Below are 20,000 nucleotides of genomic sequence, written 5' to 3'. Positions count from 1 at the left end.
TGCAGCTTCTTTGGGGACACTTTATGTCCGTTCTTTCCCAAATGGTTCAGTAAAGCAATTGTGTCATACCTGCAGTCATCTTTTGTTCTGGATGCAATTAACAAATCATCAATGTATTGTACTAAAGTCGAACTGATAGGCAGTTCTAACGACTCCAAGTCCTTTTTCAATATCTGATTGAAGATGGAAGGTGACTCAGAAAACCCTTGAGGAATTCTGCACCAACTGTAACCCTTATCCAGGAATTTGAAACTGAAGAGAAATTGGCTGTCCTCATGAAGAGGCACCAAAAAGAATGCTTGAGACAGGTCCACAACTGAGAACCACTCTGCATCACACGGAATCTGAAACATGATCACAGCTGGATTTGGCACTATGGGGCAACATTTTACCACAATCTCGTTTATTTTCCTCAAATCTTGCACAATTCGAACTTTTCCACAAGGCTTTTTCAAACCCATTATTGGTGAATTACACGGGCTACTCAGCACTTCTTTCAGAACCCCTTGCTTCACAAAGTCCGCAATTATCTGCACTACTTGAGTGAGGACATCTTGTACCATATGGTACTGCGGTACCTGAGGAAACACTGCATTTGGCTTTACCTCTACTTTGACCGGTTCTACTCCTTTTATTAGTCCCACTTCCTTTCCTGTCAGGTCCCACACTTTCTCTGTCACTGTTCCCTGCAACTCAGGTGGTAAGTCAGTCACTGTAAGCATCGGGAATAAGGTTATCAAAGAGTATTCCTCGTTTGCGGTCTCTGTCTCTAACTCTGGAAACTGACCATCGTCTCCTTCATCATCACTGTTTGTCTGCACCTCAATCCCTTCATTGGAACAGGTAATTGAACACTTTGTTTTGCACCATAAGTCTCTTCCCAGTAGGGATACGGGACTCAAATCACAGACTACAAATTTGTGTAATCCCTGGAAGTTACCAATCTCAACTTGGACCGGATCTGTAATCGGATTTGTCAGGAACTGATTTGCTACTCCTACCACCCTTATGGCACGCCCCAAAAGGGGCAATTTCGGAACCTCTGCACTTCTGACTGTAGAGCGTGTAGCTCCTGTATCAACTAGGAACGAAACCTTATGACCCATCACCTTTCCCTCTACATAGGGTCCCCTCTGGTCTACTTCTAGGGACGCTGCAAGCCTGCACTCCTCACTGTCTGAACAATCATCCGACCATTCATCGTTTATCCTATCCTCACCACGCAATGGGAACTGTTGTACTGTGTTATTTTGACTCATTGTTTGACCTGTGACCTGTTGAGGAAGCATCACATGTTGCTGTCCCATTGGAGCTAATGGTATCTGCATTTGCTGTCTAGGTACCATGGGAATCTGCTGCTGTGACTGCTGCATTTGTGCTGGTTGAACACATGTCATTTGCATCTGTTGCACAGGTTGGAGACCCTGCATCTGCACCATGTTATTCTGAAAATTCTGATTTTTACCCCTCATTTTTGGACCCCTCACATTTTTAAATGTACCAACATCATTGCTTTGCTGAACAACACTATCCTGCACCACCATTGGGCATTACCGCTTCCAGTGCACCACGCCCCGCACGCGTGACATGGTGACACCTTTTTCATCGCCTGCACATCATTTTGAACCACAATAGTATTCAAGTCTGGACCACGGTTCACAAAACCTCCTCGTCCTCGACCTCTTGGATGTGCCTGAAACATTCCATTCCCCTGCGGTTGCTGCTGTACCACCTGCTGTATTCCATTTCCCGGCATCCCTACTTCTGCTGCCTTAATCTGCATCACCATCACCTTTTCTTTCAACTTTCTTCGTTTCAACTCAGTCTCGTCACTACAGTATTTCGCATACTGCAACACCTCATCAATCGGCTTCGCTTGCCAACAGATCAAATGATTCTTAATCATCTGGCTAATTTCTGGTCTCAGCCCTTCAACAAACCTGAACACAAGATGATTCATGTCTTTCGGCTCAATGACCTCAGTGCCACTGTAGTTTTTGAATGCTTTCAACAACCTCTCATAGTAAGCATGAATCAACACTCTGGCCTCCTGTGATGTTCGATCGATTTTCTGCCAATCAGTTACTTACGGCGACACTTTCTGCTTCAAAAACTCATTGACTTTGTGATAATACCTCATCACTTCTGCAGACGGTGCTCCAGTAACCTTATCCCTTGCCGGCTCCTCTGTCGGCCAATCTACGCCCCTCTTACACTCAAGCCATAAGTCAGATGGAACTATAATTTCAAACAGGGTATTCAAGTCCTCCCAGAGACATTTTGCAAGCTTCACAAATCTGTCCGTCTGCTGGTACCATTCTATTGGCTTCTCTCTCAACCTGGGATAATCATTTGTGAATGACAGGATGTCACCCCTAGACCACGGTACATGGACTAGAACCCCTCCGGCTGTTTCTCTCATTGGTAACATTTTTATTGTCCCCGTGTCTGGTGCGGCTTTAGACTGTTTTGGTTCTGGACCATCACCTTTCTCTTTATCTCTCTTCTTTGCCTAGCTGCCTTCCCATTTCTCTAAGGCTCCCCAAATTTGAGCACTCTGCAGGATTTCTTTAAGATGTGCTTTCATTCCAGTAGACCTCATGTGATCAAAATCTTTCGACTTAAAGTCTAATCTGTAGCTTCTTTTCAAATGTTTAGTACTTTCAATGTCTATGCCGTATTTATCCGCCAGGTTTGCCAACCTTTGATGCACCTTGCTCACTTCTTTAGTTATTTTGAGGCACAGATACCTCAATTCTGCTTCCGTGTATGACTCTAGTCTGTTCACCCCCATTGTTCCTTCCACTAGCTCCATGGCTTCAACACCCACTCTCACAAAATTCAGGTATTCTTCCCTTTCTGACCTCTCTGCGGTCACTGTAGTAGTCTGCGGAGTATTGAGTTTGTCTAACCACTCGTTGCGCTGTTAAGCCTTGCAACAAAATATTTGCAGACTGTACCATTGGTGTCTGTGTCATATTTGTACTCATTATCTGTGGGGTTAGCATTCCCAACCCTGCTTGCCTCATTGTCTCCAAAGGAACCCCAATCGAACTAAAATCTAACAAGGATCTAGACCTTTCGGCTGTCTGTTCTCCCTGCAAGTGTCCTGTGGACCCTCCTCTTATTGCCTCTTGGGTCATTATTCCCTGATCACATACGCCAGGCTTACCTTGCGCATACAGCGGTACTGGTGGACCAACAGTAATTGGCAATGATATAGCAGCTGGTGTCTGACCAAGTCCCAAACCCTGTGGAGCATTATCTCCCATAGCTTGATTCATCATTGGTGCTGTAGCTATTGACTGCGGTCCTGCAACAGAAGTGTAACTCGGAACCAGCTGTTGCTGCGGCTGGGGCAGCAATTGCGGAGTTGGCTCAATCTGCACTAACTTTGATCTCGTGTATACTGGATCAGGCGGCACCATCAGACTCGTAGTTGTTTCCAATACTGGAACATCAGGATAAATCCTTTGAGTCTATGGTGGCTGCAACTGTATCTGTGTGTCTGGTGCAGTGGGTACACTGACACCATTCTGTATCAAAACTGTATCACTTGTCTGCACTGTATTTGAGATACCCTTATTTTGTGCCGGGCTTCAGAACTCACACTAGTGCTCTGTACGTTATCATTTATGGCATATGGTGGCGGGCGATCATGTAACAACTGATTAAGAAACTCTTCATCGTCTGACTCATCTGTGTCTACCCAAGACCTCTGAGTCTCCTTTGGCTTACCAGAGCCCTTGTCTGTCTTACAAGTGGCTTTCTTTCCTTGTATCTCATCTTCTTGTGTTATTGCCGGAAACATTTTAAGTCCGTCAACTATTCCCCTTCTCCACATCTTGGTCTCATTATCCCATCTAGCCTCAGCTAAAGTCTTTTCTGCTCTTTTCATTCTCCTTTAAAATTTCTGCTGTCTCTGTCGTATCGCCATCAAATCCCAGATTGATAATGCCTCATACTGTGCTGGTCTCAGAGGCGGTTTTTGCACACTTAAAATCATTCGCAAATTCTCCAAAATTCTTACATTAAACGTTCTGTGTTCCGGAAACGCCAAACATCCCTCCTTCTCTGTCAATTTGCACCATTGTTTTAACCAAAGACATGGCGTGGCTCTCTTCTCCTCCATTACAATATAAGCTGGAGTACCCACAGGCGGTGTAGGCTCCCCCACACTCACTGTAATGTATGTATCTCCCCTCCAAGCACTCTTGAAAAACTTCATTTTTGCGTTGTTTATTTTGTTTTAGAATCTAATCAAGAAGTGACTTTAATTCCCAGAACACTCTTCACCCACCTTACTCAACCAATTGCCTCTCACGGACGGCTGCCAATCCGTGCGCGACCCCTCTCAGCAACTGACCTATCCCAACGCGGCTCAAATTACGTCACACTCACACACACTGCAGCTAACAAAGTCTTGCGGCTTGTCCTCCTTACATAAAACTAATTCAAATATTGCAAGCACCTTTAACAACAAAAAAACCAAAATTGCCGGTTTACTACAGGAAGGGTAACACAATCGCTTCAGAACTTTATGGAGATTTGACTTGAAGCCTCGGCCGCTACTCTCTCCTTCTCAGCTCCCGCACTCGCAAGCAGAATTTGACCTGCAAACCCTACTCTCGACATGTCAATGGTTTGTTCTAGTGCACTTTAGAACTTGCCAAATCTCCATCGAAGGTTTCACTCACACAATTTGACTCAAACTCGACTTGTCAACCACGCCCGATTGACCTATTAAACCGCAAAAATTACAACATAAACCCAAGTGTCTCCTACACTTGTCAATATACTCTGGAGTCTTAGACCACGACGGGTCTGTGAATCACCAACAACCACGTGGATAATTTTTTAGCACAAAGCGCCACATTCACATGTAGTTCGCCGACTTCCCTACTCTCATACTGCGGAGTACGCCCAATCCTACTAAAACAACATTACCTGACCTAAATTCATACAAACTTCACAAATCACCTGCAATGTGCATAAGCTGAGCAAGCGCAAGTTCTACACCACGCATGCTAGAACGCCGAGAACATACCCAACTCACTTAGGCAGGCTCCGAGATTCCAGGAAAGTCATGGGGAATTTAGAAACACATCATACCACCAATTTGCATTATCTCGAAAAACACTTTTAAACAATGGTCCTTCGTCCTCAGGCCCCAAAGGGCCTAAACCGTCCCTCTGCTACCAGAACTGTTAACGCGTCCCTTTATGACTAATTTACTCACCTTGGGACTCGTTTTAGGCCAATGAATCTTTTGACCCTTATTGAAGACACCTTAGGACAAGATAACTAATCAGCATGTCAATCAATATGTCAATAACGTCATCAAGGTTTACCGTAATAAGACAATTCAGATTAATCAAAGACATTAATAAAACTCAGAAACCACCGTGACCTTTCAGTCATGAATAACCACCCCAGTTTAGTACTATTATTTGAAGTTTATTCCCTATTGATTACAATTCTACTAGTAAGTTTATTAGTCTCAAAACCAAGAAACACATTACAATAGTCACAATATGGCAACTCTGATAAGATTCCATCACAGCAAGAATCACGAATATTAGAACATAGCACGACGTCAACATAGGTTATCCTTAGCAGAGAGTCATTATCACATTATTTCAACAAAGCATAGATTCAGTCATTTGTCTATTTGCGTCTGTTTAGTGAACCCCTTATCTAACCTCGAATTAGCATTGGCATGTTGGGCTTCATGCAAAACAATTTAGCAACATCAATTCAGAAAACATCTAAGTATGGTCTCTGTCAAAGGAAGCAGTTGGTACCTAGAAAGGAAAAGCAAACAGACAATTACAATATCATTGTCATATAGTTACCCTCCGTATTGGGTCAGCACACAGATTCAGTCTTCGTCCTCAGGGCATCAGTTGATTCGCCATCAGCCAGGAATTCAGAAAGTCGGTTAAAGGGGCACTTCCCTCATAAGGAGGTAAAGTGTAAACGGGCAAAATAAGGATGGTTTAAAGAACCGAACAGCAAAGTCTCTATGCAGAGTAACAAAGTGTTTGGGTCAATAGCAGAATTTGCAACAACATCTCCCCCTCCTCTATCTCCTAGTCTCCTAATCTAATTTACCTCCTTGTGTCAAGGGTTTGTATCCCTTTTTCGTTGTACAGTCCCCTAAGTTTTAATTGGTTGGGGTCGGCACCCCACTATCTCCCTCCAATAGGGTTTCAATGACTTCATTAAAATTGTCACCCCATAACAGTTCTCACGTAGTTTATTGGTCCTTATGATTGATGTCTTCAGTGGGTAGAATGTCCGGTATGATTTCATACTCTCGTGGTCCTCTTTGCATCTTCAGTCAGTGGTTCCATTGTCTGTACCGGTTCAGGCGACCTTGTACCTGCGTGTAGTCTACACTGTTGCATTCAGCAAGAATGTTTCACTAAGTAAGTCGAATTTTATGAGAACGGATCTACTACAGTTACATTCATCTTCTAGCTTTGGAAAAATACGAGTTCATGTCCTTCAGCAAGTCAGCACACTGTACGTTAGAAAAACACATTTAATATGAAACCAGGCAGCTAGGCCTCGACTCAAGCTAATCTCTTTTATATTAGTGCAAAATCATACTTTAACATTTCATCATGATTAATCAGTTTCATTAGTCATTGTATATATTGGTGGCCACTTCCCGTGGGCACATTTCAAGCGCACGTTTAGCAAAGATACATTAATACATTTTCTACGCGGCATTATTACACATTGGTTCATAAACATTTCATGTTAAGTTCTAAGTATATAAGCTGCGCTCTCCCAGAGGTACACCATATCAAGCAACTAAATAGTATAAAACTATAACACTGAAAAACCACTGCAGGAAAAATAACTAATGCAACTGAACAAAAGCCATAAATGTATTACTTCTAGATCAGATTTGCACTGGCTGGTTCCAAGAGAGGTGTAACAAGCTTATTAGTTTCAAAAGCTTTCTCATATTTCAGTTGTATAATAGAATAACATTTAGATGGAATTACACAGAGCAACTCACTAAAAACGAGGACCATAGTAACACATGACCATGAACGTTCTAATACTGTATGTTCTATATTTGTCTATTGCATTACAGACCAGTACATGGTGTCTGCTTCTGCCACTGTATAGGGAAATTCCAGAGGCAGAACAACATGCTCCTTCCCCTGGTTCTCTCTGCGCATTGAGGAATCCTTACATGTTCAAAAGATGCTTCAGTGCCTTCTTGCGTTTGTCTGGGCATTAAAGAATGCCCACTGGTTGTGCATAAGCTTCCGACCCTGAGTCTCTCTGCATACCAGTGAAAACCTAAAGGTTGAACAAATTCTTCAGCCCCTACATCTGTCTGTAAACTGAGGATCATCATACAGTTCTGTCTCGAGGTCTTTCTGTGCACTGAAGAATGCATAAGTGTTGAACATATTTTTCACCTCCTGCATCTGTTTGTGTAGAGGATTTTGTTAGGGTTGAGCATGTGCTTCTGCCCCGAGGTCTGACTGAGTACTGAAGATTGCCTGTGGAACACAAGAGTGACATATTATCTGCGTCAGGCTCGGGTTCTACATCTACACTGTGGAGTGAGGGTAGCATGCAGCTCTGTGGATCACTCCATGCTAGTACGGGACTGTATATGGTCTTGGAATTTTGGGGCATATTTATACTCTGTTTGCGCCTAATGTGCGTCAAAAAGTTTGACGCACATTCAGCGCAAACCTCGCCCCATATTTATACTATGACGCCCGACCCCGCAGATGTCAAAAATCCTCTGTGTGTGTCATTTTTTGGATGCAGGAAACCGCCTTGCGTTAATGACATGCAAGGTAGGCGTTCCTGCCCAAAAAATGACTTCAAGGCCTGTGCGCCTTATTTATTCTCCCACGTCATTTTGATGAACAGGAGGGGGCAGGCCTTAAAAAACAGCGCACAGACTGATGTGCACCATTTTTTAACACCTGGGTGAGGGCAGGCTTTAAGGGACCTGTGAGCTCACTTCCATGGTCTCTGACCATGGAAACAGTCCAGAGGTGCCTTTCCCTGCCCCCATGGACACCCTGTGCCCCCCTCGCCCACCACTGGAGGATACTCATGGATGGGAGGACCCATCCTAGGTAAGTACAGGTAAGTTGAGGTAAGTATATATTTTTACTTTTTTTAAAGTGGCATGGGGGGGCCTAACTTGGGCCCCCCTACAGGCCACTGTGCCCAATGGCCATGCCCAGGGGAAGAAAGTCCCCTGGGCATGGCCATTGGGCAGGGGGGGCATGACTCCTGTCTTTGCTAAGTCAACCCTGACTTGCAGCATTTTTTGACGCACACCCCCCATTTTTCCCTACGCCGGCGCTGCCTGGTTTTAGCCTTTTTTTTTTTACTCAGACCAGCCTGCAGCACTGGCTAACGTCAATCCTTAAATAAGGCGCCCACCTGGCGTGTAGGAATGGCGTTAGTAGGCGGTACATTTTTTGCCGCAAACCAGTGCCGGCGCTGGTTTGCGTCAAAAAGTATAAATATGGACCTTTGTTTCACACAATATTGCTTTTAGGTGTGTTAAGAAATTATAAGTCATGGCCTAAAGTTACTTTTTGGCACGGGTTAGATTTTCTTTGGATAAATATAACTATAGGTATTACTAAAACTGCTGAATTTCTGTGGTTTTGTGTGGGTAAAATGTGTACCTATGTGACCTTTGTTTTTCTCAGTGAATTTCTATTTTTTTAAATGTAAAGAAATATATAAGTACCTTACGTTAATACAACTACTGCTGCGCACAGCCAAAGCAGCCAGGCTTTACTGCCAAACCGCACATACACTTAACTCAATGCTGTGAACGGCCTTTGACCATACGCGGTGGGGGTATGGTGTGAGAAAAGGTGAATTATGTTTCCCATTGGGCTTAGGATCCATAGATGCATTGCAGATTTGCACTAGGGGTCACGCTGTGTGCTGTGGTGGAGCCGCAGATCTGCAGATTGGCCTTAAATGTTTTTGACACATTTTTGCCCATGATGGGTCCCTTAGAGACCTCTATGGTGTCAGGATACCTCCAAAATACTTTAAAAATAGTACGAAGTAAAGAAATACAATAAAACCTACTTTCCAGAATGCAGAAATCAGTTAAACTGTGTTGAAAACGTCATGACTGCATTTTACGTTTGGTAACCTCAGCAATTTCGCAATGACATACTGCCTTATCATGCACATGTACCACAGCATACAGAGAAATTGCCATGGTGTACAGCTGTAGAGTATATAACTAAGGGGCAAATTTAAGAAAAGTGGCACATCATGTCATGATGCGCCACTTTTCCTGTGCCCCATTGCGCCCTTCTAACCCCACCATGTGTGGGCCATATTCATGAGACAGCGCACCATGGCGCATGTTAGGGAACTAGCATCATACATTTTTATGCTAGTTTGGCGCTTTGCAGGATTAGAGTCAAAAATATTGACGCTAATCCAGCAAATGAACAGGAGGCCCATTGAAAAAAAATCGGAGCCTCATTTTAAATGAAGCTAGAAATGACGCAATGGAATCTCATAGATTCCACTGCGCCATTTTTCTGGGCCTCCTTCCGCTGGAATGCCTCCTTGCATACAATATGCCTAGTGCAGGCATAATGTGACGCAAGGGTTTACAAAGTGGCACAATGCACGCATTGCGCCACACCAAATTAGCATACAAAAATGACTTTCATGTGGTGCAATGTGGCACTAAGGGCTTCTTAAATCTGGCCCTATGTATATCAAAATTTATAACTTCAACACTACTTATACTATTCACACATACTTCCAGAAACTACCACATACATCTAATATCATATTTTCATACCACATTACATCCTTTCAAACACTATCACGCTACATATATTTCAATTACCACTCTACGCCACTGCACTCTCCATCATTCCACTATAAACCAGTCTACTCTACGCTAATCCACTGTATGCCACTCCACTCTACCCTAATCCACTCTACCCCACTCCACTAAACACCAATGCACTGTATGCTATCACACTCTACACCACACCATTTTATGACACTCCACTGTTTGCCACTCCATGCTTGACCCTCCACTCTGTACTACTTCACTGTACACTATTCCACCATTTACAACTCTACTCTATGGCACTACACTCTGCACTATTCCACCCAAAGCTACTCCATTGTATGCCACTTTAGTGTACACTACCCCACTGCACGCTATTCCAATGTACGCCGCTCTAGTGTATGCCATTCGACTGTATGCCACTCCACCCTCTGGATGGGATTCCATTGTACATCACTCCATTCAACTCCACCCAAGTCTATGTAACTCTACTTTACATCAATCCACTCTACCCCTCAACACTCTACTCTGTTCCACTGTATGACACTTCCCTCTATGCCACTCCACGCTATTCCACTATGTCACTCCACTCTGTCACTACGCTATCTTGTACACTATTAAACTCTACATAACTCCATTCAAAGTCACACCAAACTATGCCATTCCACTCTACGCCAATCTACTCTACTCTACTACAATCTACACTATTTCACTCTACAGCACTCCACTCTATGCCACTCTACTCTACTCTATTCCACTATATGCTACTCTAGTCTGTGTCACTAAACTGGACGCCACTTAATGTTGTTAAACTCCCCATGACTCGCGCTACTCCACTGTATGCCACTCCACTCTACATCACCCCACTCTACGCCACTGACCACTATGGTATTTCACTATATGCCACTCAACGGACAACACTCCACTGTACACCACTCCACAGTATGCCAGTACACTGTTCACAACTACAGTCTACCCCACTACACTCTACTCTGCTCTACTCTACAACACTCTACGGTATTCTACCACTCTACAACATTCTAATGTACACCACTACACTGGTCACCACTTCACTCTACACCACTTCAGCCTATGTTATTGTACTGCATCCTCCTACACTGTGCCTCACTCTAATCTATGCCACTCTACTGCATGATGCTTCACTGTATACCACTCCACTATACACTGGTCCAATCTTTGCCACTCTACTCTATGCCCAGTGCTCTGTACCCCACTCCTGTATACACTATTCCATTGTGTGCCATACCAGTGTATGCCACTCCACAGTATGCCACTCCACTCGGGAATGCTCCATTGTATGTCACTACACTGTACACCACTCCACTGTATGTTATTCCCCTCTATGTGCCTCAAGTACATGACACACCAGTCTATGCTGCTCCACTGTACACCACTACACGTTTGTCAATCCACTCTACACTATTCCACAGTATGGGACTTCACTGTACGCCACTCTATGATATGCTATTCCCCTCTATGCCACTCCATTCTCCGACACTCTAATATACCCATCCCACTGTATGCCACTCCAATATACTGAAGTCTACTCTACCCCCTCCACTCTACATCACTCAACTCTATGCCACTCCACTCTACACCTCTCCACTCTATGTTACTCCAGTCTACCCCACTGTACTCTATGCTACTCCACTCTATGCTATACAGCTGTATGCAACTACAATCTTGCAACTCCATTCTCCGATATTGTACTCTACACCACCGAACTCTATGCGACTGCACCCCACACCATTCCAATATATGATGTTACACTCTACGCCACTCCACTCTAAACCCCACTCACCACTATAGTACTGTATGACACTACACTGTAACTCACTCCAGTCTACTACACTTCACTCAACACTGCTGAACTCTATGCTACTACACTGTACTCTATTACACTGTACCACACTACACTCTATGCTTCTTCACTCTACAGCATTCCACTGTATACTATTCCACTCTATGCCACTCCATTCTATGCCATCCACTGTACCCCACTCTACTTGTAGTAGATCCTATTTAGATTTAATAGAACTCAGGAGTTTAGCTGAGCCTTATGGCTCGTAGGCCTGTGCCCCCGTCACCTAGTGACTTTTAACCTACCTAGCTTGATCTGTTTTAGCCTCTTTATTTTATTATTTCTTTTAAAATGGCTGCCATGTTTCTAGTTAGAGAAATGCTTTGATTTTGCATTCTCAGTGCCACCCTGTGAAGGCGTCACTATCAGCGTCATAATCAAGTGGTGTGCGTAGGTAGGCACATCATGTCCACTTCTCACTTAGGGGTGACAGGAACATAACGTATACTTGTCCGGGATTGTTTACATAGATTGCTGCCACAAATATGCCTCCTTATCTATTGTTTGGAACATACCTGCATCAGAAGTCCTACAAGGTCTATATAAATACACCTCACACAGACAAGGTTATCAGAGGGTTTCCTACCAGATGACATCAACGCCATCTATGCTGCAAGTCGCCTTGATGCAGACCCAACTTTCGTGTCACCATAGAGTCTGATCTAGAGACCTCATTCCAAGGTAACGATGGATGGGGGCGTTTCTCATGGACATGGTACTGGCAGATTAGGTTTAACACACCTATCTCTCATTAGGTTAGAGATTAGGTTTCACATTCTAGGGTTTTTACATCTCATGTTTATTGCAAGATGGTGGGGGTCTTTGTATTCACAACTCTCATCTTCACAATTATGCTTCTTGCACTGTTCTTTATCACAATCACTGCAGCTCATGCGTTTTACCGTGGATTGAAGTCATTTCAATAAATATGTTGAAAACTTTCTTGCATCGTCTACAACACTTTTATCTACTGTGACACTCTACGACACTTTCTGACATTGCACAACAGGGCAGTCCACTCTAATGTGCCACACACAATTGCGCTCTTTAACACTTCATTCCACTGTATCCTGCACCACTGTACTTTATTCGACTCCACACCACTATTGTCTAGAACATGCTACTCCGTCCATGCTACTCCACTTTACAACACCACTCTGTACTACAATCTACACCACTCTATACCTCTACACTACAATGTACAATACTCTATTTCACTCTATGTTCCTACACTCCTGTGTACAACACTCTATCCTACTTTAGGATACTTTCCAACACTGTATGACACATCACTATAGTGTACAAGATCCCATTCCAATGCATAACAACTTGCATGACTCTACACTACACCTGTCTGCTCCAGTACACTCCATGCCACTGCACTATAACACATACCCCTGCACTATATGACAATTTACTGCACTGTACGCTACACCACTCCACTCTAGTCTATTCCACACAGTCTACTTTACTGTGTTCTACTGTACTCTAGGAAACTCCATTCCACTCTTCTCTACACCACTCCACTCTACCTCGCTCCACTGCACCCCACTCCGTTATACAACACTCCTCTCTACACCTCTCCATTGTACCCCACTCCATTGTATAGTATTCCAATGTACACCACTACACTGTACCCCATTCCACTCTGCTCCACTCCACTTTACTCCACTCTATGACACTATACTCTATAACAGTAAACTGTATGACACTCTCATCCACTCTATTATACCACATTCCACTTAACATCACTCCACTTGACAAGAGTAAACTCTGAAATTTAAAACACATTTTTACTAAAAATAAATTAAAAAAAGTATAAATAAAGATTGAACTTCAACAAAACACAAAGTTTGAACCTTTGTTAAAGTTAGGAAATTTTTTGAAAAACTTTAGGAAAACTTTATTCTTTTGATTCTTTCTATACAAACCAAATTTAAAATACACAAACATTACAAATTCTTAAATTACAGTTATACCTTAAATCTATATTCTACAACCAGCCGTAAATTAATATCACTTTATTTATTGTTTATTGTTTATCTACAAACCAAACTTAGTGCCTCATTTCAAGTTTGGCAGTCCGTGCACCCCTATGGCGGCAGTGGAGGTGCTACCTCTATCGGCTTGGTGGTTGGACCACTGTATTACGAGTAATGTGAACCTATTGGAGAAAAGACTGCAGCGGTCCTGCCTGAAATGCCAGAAAGAGCAGGCCACCACTGTGACAAGGCAGGATAAACAGGCCGCTTGAGTCTGTATTTCCTCCAGACACATTATGAGGTTGCATGCTGGCTATGTGACTGTGGCAGTCCAACCACCACATCTCAGCAGGAGGAAACAGAGAGTATAAAGAGAGCAACTCACCTGCGGGCATTGTTACACGTCCTGTGCCGCCATGTAGCCCATCACACATGTCCTGCCGCACAACATTCACACAGTTAATGCAACTGACCATAAGTACACACACCTACCTGTGTCATTAAGCTGAACAACAGATCATCACACCGGAATTCACATGATATGGGGGTCACAGCATGAGCATCAAGTTATTGTGTACACAGTCGGAGTCATTCACTTCTACTGTGTCGGAGTCATCCACAAAGAAGGACACATTCACAGCCATTAAATGTCCTCTTTGGGCAGGTCACTCACACTGCACCACAAAACTACACAAAAACACACATCTGCACATCTTAGACACAGGGGCATTGAAGTGTACACAATATTGTGTCACATAACACCAACAACACTGCAACATCACATCTACCAATACAACATTACTCACATTGCACACAAGGCATGGACCTTCATCAGGTTAAACACAAATAAGTATGGATGTGTTATGGAACACAAATACCCCTCCATTAAACATCCCTGGTATGGACCCACACATCACCTATATTGCAACACAATGGAAGGACAATGGGATGCAAAATAGAGAGACAAATATCAAACGCTCACTATGCAAACAATACCTGCACAATAAGGATAGGGGCATCAGGAGCACCCAGGGAAGAATGCTGCATTGGGACACAACACACTTTGCACATGGCCCTTAAACAACATTTGCACATGAACTGGCCTTACTTGTAACTCAGGGACAAACAATACTAGAGCCAAGTGACCTGCCCATCTACAAATTGTGAAAGTGCAAGTCAAGAAAGCAAATACAACTGCAACTGCATGAGCTATACATCTAGATAAAGTAGCTGCCAGGTACACACATCAAAATGACAACATGCACAGTCAAATGCAAACAAAGGTAGCACACCCTTCATGTTTGAACAAATAAAACTCAAGCTGCCACATATGAGACAAATCTACAATCCATATCAGGGTGGCAAGTCTAACACCATACATTCTGACATTGGACCACAAAAGATTAAATACTTACCATACCAAACATGACACAATACAATGACACCACAATTGCATTGACAAAAACATATCCATACAGTCAACATATACGCTTGTTTTGGGTGTCACTAGCACTGCCCACAAAGTAAGATTTTGCAAACAACATCAAAGGGATCAGCTTAAATCAGACTGAATCACACACAACTGTAGGCAGGCAACACAAATGACTCTTGAACAACATAAAGGTAGGAGAGGATCTGCAGGACACATATGTAACCAAAAAAACAATTTGGGTCTATTAAACAGAAAATGCATAATAGCAAAGGCTATTGGCCAGTCCATCTGAATGTCTTTGCACAGTACTGTGCCCACACTTGACTCCTATCACTGCCAGGGGACATCCATAAGAATAGGTATCAAGTGGGCAGGCAGGCACATCAGGGATCATCCTTAGTGGGAGTTCAGATTTGGGATGGGTGGGTTCTGGTTTAGGAGGGGTGGACTGTTTCTTAGGAGGTGGTGGGCTTCTTTTTGGGGGAAGGGTTATGGATGCCTTTGGGGGCAGGAGTGATGGGGAGGACATAGATGTGGAAGGGATGGGTTGGGATGTGGATCAGGGCTTCCTGGGTTTGGGACGGCGGATGGAGGGAACAGGCGAAATGGCAAAGTCAAAAAGGAAACTCTCTTTCAAAACATGGGGACAATCATCAGAAAGAGTTGTGATTTGGAGGTTGAGGGAGTGGTCATCTGGTGTGTGGGTGTAGATGTCTTAGGTGTGTGTGAGGCATGCTTATGTTCAGGTGGTATCTGTTGCATGTGTGAGTGTGTGCGTTTGAGTGTTTGGGGGCTAGGAAGTGGGAGTGCTGGGTGATGGAGTAGGGGTATGTATGTTTGTTAAGGTGGTGTCTGCAGCTATGATGGTAGTGGTGGATGTTTGTGTGTCTGTTGGGGTGGTGTCTGCAGGTATGCTGGTAGTGGTGGATGTTTGTGCGTCTGTTGGGGTGATGCCTCCAGGTTTGATGGATGTGGTGGATGTCTCTGTGTCTGTTGGGGTGGTGTCCGTGGGTATGGTGGGCATGGTGTATGTGTCACTGGCTGTTGTGGTGGTGCCTGTGGGTATGCTTGGTGTGTGTGTGGATCGGTGAGGGTAGTGGGGGTGTCTGCTGAAGTTGTGGGTGTACGTTGAGTGCCTGCATGTCGATGTGTCCTGAATTGTTTGTGGTTATATGTGTTGTTTCTGTGTGTTGAGGTGGGTGCATGTGGATGTGTTGATGTACTTGGGATAGGAAACAGAATGGGGGATTGGGATTGGGAAGATGGAGGTGGAGCGGGTGGAATGTGGGGGTGACTGGCATTGGTCTGCTGAAGTTGGCTGGCCAAACCTTTGATGGCATTCACAATGGAAGTCCAACCCACAGAGATGTCCCTCAGAAAGTCAACATCCTCCTCACTCTGGGCAAGAGGGGTAAAGGGGCTGGATGGAGGTGCCTGTGGCAAAGGAGATGCCCACTCTCTTAGGTGAGCAGGCATGGCCAACTAGATAGGGAGCAATAGGGAGGCTGGCAATAGAACTGGGGGTGGCAGACAAAGTTGGTACAGGAGTATGTCCCAATGAGTCCACCACCACTAGGGAGTGGCCACTGGAGGTTGAATCCAATGATGAGGTTGTAGATCCGGTCTCCTTCATGGCACTCCCTTATTCCTCCGGGCCACTGGGTCCCTCTGTGTCAGTGGTATGTTGACTGGAGGTACCATGGCTAGATACTTCCTCACTTGTCTCCTTCACTTGCTGGGTTGACGCTGAAAATACAAAGAGAAAAAGGGTCACCACATGTTCCTAATCACACTTGAACAACAGCTGTGCTTAGCAAACATTACCATGATACAAAGTAGGCCTCAGCAAAAACTTCACCAAAGTGGCCCCTTCATGTAACATACAATATGCATGCATGCCATCTGAACTGTCAACAGTTACGCACAGGAAAATCAGGATCTCAGACAACTACAATTGCATGGCTGAAGCTGTGCAATCGCAGTAACCACTGAAAAAGTAGGAGAATACATCACCTTCAATGCTTTGCCCCATGGAGCATACCTCAGTTGCCTGTGGTCATACAATAGTAGCCCAATGCCACGTTCATTCCCACAGATCCCACACAAGATCATGCACACATTTAGTTGTCACATACACAATAATACAACAATGCAAAATGATGCTCCCAGATCATGCCATGTTGCTGACAACAGTAAAGGAGCCTGGAGAAGGTGACATGGAATAACTCATATCATATCACGGGGAAACGCGATCACCGGCACCTGGGGGCAGAGGAGGAGGCGGCATTGACTCAAGGGGCAGGAGCCCTTTAAACCTTGGAAGCGCTCCCGCCTCGCAGGAAACGTGATCACCGGCACCTGGGGGCAGAGGAGGAGGCGGCATTGACTCAAGGGGCAGGAGCCCTTTAAACCTTGGAAACGCTCCCGCCTCGCGGGAAACGCGATCACCGGCACCTGGGGGCAGAGGAGGAAGCGGTATTGACTCAAGGGGCAGGAGCCCTTTAAACCTTGGAAGCGCTCCCGCCTCGCGGGAAACGCGATCACCGGCACCTGGGGGCAGAGGAGGAGGCGGCATTGACTCAAGGGGCAGGAGGCCTTTAAACCCTGGAAGCGCTCCCGCCTCGCGGGACGCGCGCGGGCGTGCCCGGGCCAAGGGCGGACCCGTCCTGTGCCCGTCTGAGACCGGAGGAGGCTGGGCTGGGCCCCCCCTCTTTCACTTGTGTTACAACAACAGTAGGCCTCTTCCATAAGCTTCTACTGGCATCCGGAGGATATCACCCAGAGGGCTGTTCTCAAACAAATCTAAAACAAGCACCCAGCTAACGAGTGAGACGCTGCTATCCCCGGAAGAGGGCTGTCAGGCAGGGCCAGTTACTCCAGTGACAGGACACTCAACTCATAAGTAAGGGAGCTGTTTTTCTTTTTCTTTTCTTTTACTACTGTACTTTGTATTTATTAATTTTACGGGCATCTTCTTAACATGGGGAAAAGAAAGGCTATAGATTTACCAGCGCAATCCAAGGGTACTAAAATCGCAAAAAAACGCCCAGGTAGACCTTTGAATCTGGGTACACCCAATGGGTCTAACCCATTGGATGAAATAGACCTCCTAGTTAAAGAAGCTGAGTCTATGTTAGGTACACAAACAACTATAGGGGCAAATAATCCAAAGAGAGGCCCCCCTAAGGATAGGAAAATCCCAGAGATATTTAAAAAGAAGGGGACAAGGGATTCTATAGATACTATAACAGGGGTTGATGGGGATGGGGGCCCGCATAACTGTAGGGGCCCCACCCCAAAACCCACTAATAATATAGCGAGTCCTCCAGTATCCCAGTGGGGTCTCCCACATGTACCACACACACCAACTCTCCTACCATTGACCTCGGTGATCAAGGTGGTCCCAAGCTTATTCTGTACTAATCGCTTTGAACCTCTATTAACAATAGAGGATTCGCCCGTGCCCACGAGTGTGCCCAAGTGCAAGCCAGTAGTTGGAACATCCAACCCTAGTGTTATCCCACCGATCTCCCAGTCCGAGTCGGAAGGCAAAGAATCTGCAGCTAGTAGACATAACCTGGCTACAGTCCTTCAGAGAGTCGATGAAGTCAAGGGATTAGTTCTAGTATTAATAGATCTTATGAAGAGCAACTGTGCGCACCAGCACGGAAACAACTATGCTTGTGCAGGGATTTGTAAAGTTTGTGGGGAGGTCAGGGGGAAAGTAGCTTTCCCATCATCTGCCCCAACAAAGGGGGCGGAGTTAAGGGATAATTCTTGTCTCCCCATTAGAGGGGGGACAGCTCTTCAAGGGAGGGAAGATTACCACTGTGATCCCAACAAAGATAATATGAGGCCCAGATGGAGGTCTACAAATGTACCTAGACACGGAGATCGTCAAGGTAACTGGTCAAGTAATTTAACTAGTGATAGAGCTAGAGGTAGGACCAGCAGACTTTACCTCCCGGAAACTGTCCAAGAGTCCAGTTTTACACAAACCCCTAACAGGCTACACAAGATCCCCTATAACAACATCACTCTCTCCCGCTACAATATTGAGAGTACAGTTATTAAAGAACAGGACCTGCCTACAAGTCAGGGAACAAACAAAATCTATTTGACTAATGTTCCAAAACTATCGCCAGGGTCAGCTGAGAACCAAGCTTCTTTGATTAACAAAGTCATACATTGGATACGCTCCCGACGAAGTTGTCTCTCTGTTATTCGTTCTGACATAATATCGGCCAGGAGAAGCAGCATCACAGGGACCAATTTTGATACAATAACTATCTACTTTGAAGATAAGTCTATGGTGACACAATTAATGGATTTTGATTCTCGTACCCAAGTGGATAGTGCAACAACCAGGGGGGGAATAAGACTCATGTTACACCCACATAATTCTGGACTAGCCATGGGACCGGCAGGATTCGATGGTTTAATCAATCCCCGTGGAGGTGCTGTACGAAAGGAAGCTACCAATCTTGGGCCGCTGCCTAATCCTGTATGACTGACTACTGAATCAGCACCTAATGTGATGGCCCGCTCCAAGGCCTTACATTTGACGGGGGATGATAAAGCACCATCATTAGACATTTGTAGTAATGACCCGAGAGCGGTAGATGCTGGATGCACAATCATGGTGATAAACCAAGATAAATGTACGTTAGATCTTATGTCATGGAACGTTGCCGGCCTGGCAAAGATATTAGATGATGGTGAATGGGCCTCTTTTATTAAAAACATAGATATATGTCTGTTTCAGGAAACTTGGGCGGAAGATGCTACCAATATAGATGGATTTCTCTCATTTAGTGCACCTGCTATACCTCCAGAGAAAGGGAGGGGCCGGGCGAAAGGTGGGCT

The sequence above is a fragment of the Pleurodeles waltl genome, chromosome 1_2 (assembly GCF_031143425.1).
Source record: "Pleurodeles waltl isolate 20211129_DDA chromosome 1_2, aPleWal1.hap1.20221129, whole genome shotgun sequence".
Taxonomy (NCBI): Eukaryota; Metazoa; Chordata; class Amphibia; order Caudata; family Salamandridae; genus Pleurodeles; species Pleurodeles waltl.
This window is presented reverse-complemented; position numbering follows the sequence as displayed.